We start from the raw sequence: 5,442 nt of genomic DNA, 5'->3' as shown, positions 1-5,442 counted from the left end.
CATTTGAATTGGGTTGGTAAAAGGAACCATTTATTAATTTATTCCGGTTGTCAAGTGTAACTTGTACCTACTTCAATTTTACTACAAGGTAAACTATTTCCAATAGCAACAAAAGAAGTCATCACCAACTGTATTTAATCTATCCTTTCTGAATATAGGTAGGTCCTTTGCAAAAATTTCGGATAAATTTATCTCCGGCGTTAGTGCTTCGTATTAGCACTTGGAGCTCTGGTTCTTTTCCAACACAGCTACCTCTATTTACTCCTATAATACCTGTTGTTCCTCGGTCTACGCTTGTCCTTTGTTCGACTTGCACCGTTTGAGACTGAAGCCCTTTTCGTCCTTTCCAGAGACCCTTTAACGTAAAAAGCCACCCAGTCCGCTCCACACAGGCACACATGTGCCGCTAGGCATGAAGTCGCCTCATTTGTGGAGTGGACGCCTTACCTATTAAGCGGGACCCGATACCCTACGGCCAAAAAGCGCAAGTCAAGGAATCTACAGCCTACACGGTTACAGAACCGTGTGAGTCTCTTATTCAGACCCTCCTCTCAGTTCTGTACCAAAAGCCCGCAATCGGTCCTGTCGACGATACTACAGATGCTGAGCCTTGCCTTCATCTCCCAAGCAAGACTGGCAGTCTTTACCATTTCAGGCAGCCACCAGAAGTCAGATAGAATCTCTTCCAACCCAAAGTGGCATACGTCATACTTTTGAACCAAAACATTATGACGGGTTTCCATCATGAGATTGAATGCCTCCTGGTAGCGCTGCGAGGATGTTATGGTCACAGGTTTGTTTGATGCGCAGGAGCATGTCACAGAGATGCTGAAAGAACTGAACTGTTCGACTCTTCAAGAAAGACAGGAACTAGCCCGAGAAAGTCTATTAAGAAAGTTTTTTCCAGTACTGGCTTTAAATGATCACTAGAAATATACTATAACCCCCTAATATTGCTCCCATAGGGATCGTGGGGATAAGGTTAGATTAATTATAACACACACAGAGGCATTTAAACAATCATCCTTTCCGCACTCCCTATGGAACGGGAAGAAACCCTAATAGCTGGTACAATGGGACGCACCCTTTTCTATACACTTCACTGTGGGTCGCAGAGTATAGATGTAGAATAGTTCGCACATGCGACCACACTCAGACCCGGGTCACAGGCTATGTAACTATCTGTCAGAGCCATAACCAAAGCGATCGTGCAGCTCGACCCTCACTACCCAGTTTCTTAGTAAACAATACCTCTCATCCAGTACCGAGAGTCCTAATCGACGCGACCTCACACGGTGCCCACCGCCAGTAAACTGGCGCTACCAGCAATGATGTCGAAGTTTCTGCGAATACGAGAGAGCGTTTGTCTCTGGTGTTTTAGTCAATGACAGCAAAGGAAATTTCGTGCTGCCTTATACGGTGGAGCTTTGCTTAGCCAGTAGCAAGCTGGGACGCTGTTACCAGGTGAGCGACGGCGCCGTGATACGTCAGCAAAACGCCACGCGGAGAACTCCATGCTGTCATTCTGCTCTCTTGTGGCGGATTGCACCATATTACGAATATTCGAAATCCGTTTTAACGTAGGTTAAGTGCTAAGACTGACCTACACGACTCTGACAAATGTAATACTCTGTATTTTAAGGATGTGAGGTAGCGGTTGTTCCAGCGTATTTTAACGGTAATAATTGGTGGCATTTAACTGGTTTATGTCTTCTTGTGACTCTCAACTCATAAGAGCACGAGGGTTGTTTGATAAGACTGGTAAATTTCCATGAAAGAATGGAACATTTTTGTTTCGCCATCGTGGTTGGTAACCTTGATTATTCCGAGGATCGTATAAAGAATTTCAACAATGTACATCGTATAATTCATTGTTGACAGCCGTCTGAATTGATCAGTGTGCCAACTGCTACTGAAAATGGAGGAAACAGTTTCGTGCTGTTGTTAAAACATTTTGATTTGTAGTGTTGGACTGCCGCACAAATCTAAATAGCACTGGATAAAGTTCACGCGGACTCTGCGCCATCATTGAAGACCATTTACTTTTGGATCAATGAATTTAAACGTGGTCGGACAAACACCGAAGACGGAGCGTTCTCTGGCTGTCCAACCGAGGTCACCACAAAGGAAAACCATTGACAAAATCCATGATATGGTAATACAAGATCACCGAACAAAAATTCTTGAGATTTCTGAGACAGTAGGCATCTTAACTGAGCGGGTGCATAATTTCCTGTATGGAGAATTGGCTACGAAGAAAAAAAATGGTTCAAATGGCTCTGAGCACTATGGGACTTAACATCTGTGGTCATCAGTCCCCTAGAACTTAGAACTACTTAAACCTAACTAACCTAAGGACATCACACATCACCCAGTCATCACGAGGCAGAAAAAAATCCCTGACCCCGCCGGGAATCGAACCCGGGAACCCGGGCGCGGGAATGAGAACGGCTACGAATACGCCGTGTACGAGGTGTGTGCAGCGATTGCTCACAGTCGATCAAAAGTGGGTCCGGCACAGTTCAACACAATGTTTAATCACAATCCACACGACTTTTTGCGCCGACTTGTGACTATTGAAGCAGTCTGGATCCATTATTACACACCGGAGTCAAAACGGCAGTCAAAACAATGGACAGAGGCTTGTGAAAGTGCACTGAAGGAGGCAAAGACCATTTTGTCAGCTGGAAAGGTGATGACCACTATTTCTTGGGATTCTCAGGGAATATTCCACATAGATTAATCGCAAAAAGGCAGAATCTTAACTGAACCGTATTACCCTTCATTGTTGGATCGATTGAAACTTGCGTTGTCTGAAAAAGACCAAGGTTGGCACGGAAAAAAATGCTCTTTACTACGATAATGCACCATCCCGTACATCAGCTACAGCAATGGCGAATGTACACGAATTGAGCTTTGAATTGGTCCCTCATCCACTCCATTCACCATACTTAGCGATAAGTGACTTCTTCTTATTTCCTACCTTGAATCTTTGGCTTGCTGGGAAAAAGTTTTCATCAAATGAAGAAGTGATAGTTGTAGTCAACCAGGATTTTGCGGAGTTTGGCAGAACCTATTTTTCCTATTCGTTCGCTGGACCAAGTGTGTATTCCTCAAAGGATAATATGTGGAGAAGTAAGCCGAGTTTTTACAAAACAAACATTCTTTCCTGCCTTTTTTATCAGACGTATCAAGCCTCCCTCGCAAAACATTAAAAAGTCAACAGCACATTTGCGGCTTTAATAAAGTGACATAGATTTAAGAAAGCGTTGGGTTATCGGTCCTCGTCTTCCACTGAAATTGTCTTCGTGTGTCGGTAGTCGTCCCAGCTCAGACTGTATTGTGCCGCAGGCCGCGTTTCTCCGCATCAGCTGAGGGCTCCAAGAGTGTCAAGTTGGTTGTTGTCCAGGTGTGTGGGAGTTGTAAGCTGAGATGTCCTAGGTATTACTGTGTGAGCGCAGCTATTAGCTCAACCATATTTGCCACTCTGTTGGTCATCTGCTTTTTCGCGTTTCGAATATACTACTTGCATGCTATCTGTGATAGTCAGACTCTAGCTATTTCGTCAAAGATGTGGTGCAGATATATAATTATACTTCACCTCCAAAATAATTCTACGAAATCTTTAAGAAATCTCATTCTGCTGTCTTTCACTTGCGTGTTAAGAATATTGTCATATTTCTTTCGTGAGTGGCTATCTCCAATTCGTTTTCGACGTTTTCGTCTCTTCTTGTCTATACTCAGAATTTCTAAGTCATGTTCTTATCCTTTATAAAGAATTTTTTTTCTTTGCACACATGATACGCAACAACTGATTTGTCGTAGTTCCTTAATAATATGAAAGCATAATTATGTTACTTATATCTGATCGAAAATGTTCTTCTCGTCTGTCCAATGTACTTTCCATCACAGGACGGGCAGTGTATTTTGAAAATATCTCAGTGGATAAGAGCATTGCCACAAGAAACTAAGGTTATGAGTTTGAGTCCGAGTCCAGCACACAGTGTGAATCTACCAGGAAGTTTCACCTGTGACGTAACCGATGGAGGAAACTACCCATCCCGCTGGGTGCCGTCGCTTTCCGAGTACTATGCTGGTGCATGTCGAAACCTGCAGACTTCTTATTATGCGTCACGGTGTTTTTCAGGTCTTAGTCGTACTGAGTCCATGGTCTATGCGCTGCCGACAACGTGCTGTGTTAAAATTTGGCTGCCTGCTGGCAGGATGTTTACTTCTGATTGGAAATTCATATTTTTACATTCAGATGTTAAGCTATTTTCTCAAGGAAACTATTTTGTGCAGCCTTGAAAGCGGTATTAACAATCATTAAGCCGTGATGAGGAAGGAATACTCATGGATGGATAATACCTGAAGCACGTTTGCTTTGCCACCGACGTAATTTAGATTGTTTTGAATCCAGATGAACTTCGGAAAGGATGAAAGAGGTGAACAGATCAAGTATGGCAATAGGTCTCAAGATTAATTACAGCAAGACCATAATAATGTCCTGTCATTAGCTTCTCGTAGTCGAGATTCACAGTCAGGCAAAATTTCCTAAAGTCAACAGCGAATATGATGCTCTTTAAAAGAACTGCGGTAAGTATGTCTATAGCAAGATAAACTAAACTACGTCCGAACAGGCCTCGTCAGGCTCAACGGTATCGACCGACCGCCATGTCATCCTCTCCCTATCGATGTCACTGGATGCGGATATGGAGGCGCATGTAGTCAGCACACCACTCTCCCAGGCATTGTCAGTTTTCGTGACCAGAGTCGCTACTTCTCATTCAAGTAACTCCTCAATTGGCCTCACAAGGGCTGTGTGCATCCCCGCTTGCCAACAGCGCTCGGTAGACCCGAATGGTCACCCTTCCAAGTTCTAGCCAAGCCCTACAGCGCTTAACTTCGGTGATCTTACGGGAACCGGTGTTACCACTGCGGCAAGGTCGGTAGCAAGATAGTAAAGATTAATGATGAAGTTTTAAAAACAGTTGACGAATTTATACACTTAGGACAACTGAAATGAACGAGCGGATAGACAAAGAAAGAAACGGGAGGATAAAAACATTTCAGGGGTCATTTAGAAAAGTGGATACTGCATACAAAAGTAGATCCCCAGTGTGATTGAACAAGGAAGTTTGTAAGAAGTCGTGTACTGCCAGTACTAGTCCACGGAAGTAAAACATGGACGTTAAACGAGCAGTCAGAAAATTGGCGGTTGCGGAACGAGTAACGCAAAGGTGGTTGTTTTACGTAACAAGAACGGTCAGAAAAACAAAGATATGGATAAGAGGAAATACATGAGTTGAGAAAGTTATAGCGGCTGTTAAGACACTGAAATGCAGCTGGTGCAGGCGTGTAGCGCGATGAAACTGGTTGAGGTGGACTGGGGACGGCCAGCGGCGAGGAAAGACATAGAATAAGACCTATACGAGGTCTAAA

At 43.7% G+C, this 5,442-nt stretch overlaps 1 pseudogene; it reads right to left on the bottom strand.

Annotated features, from left to right (window-relative positions):
• Window positions 1-4,835: 4,835 nt before the first annotated feature.
• LOC126417300 (5S ribosomal RNA) lies at window positions 4,836-4,954 on the bottom strand (annotated as a pseudogene).
• Window positions 4,955-5,442: the final 488 nt, after the last annotated feature.

Source organism: Schistocerca serialis, chromosome 8, assembly GCF_023864345.2.
Source record: "Schistocerca serialis cubense isolate TAMUIC-IGC-003099 chromosome 8, iqSchSeri2.2, whole genome shotgun sequence".
NCBI classification, from domain to species: domain Eukaryota; kingdom Metazoa; phylum Arthropoda; class Insecta; order Orthoptera; family Acrididae; genus Schistocerca; species Schistocerca serialis.
Note: the sequence above shows the minus strand (reverse complement) of the source record. Positions and strands in the feature narration are given on the sequence as shown.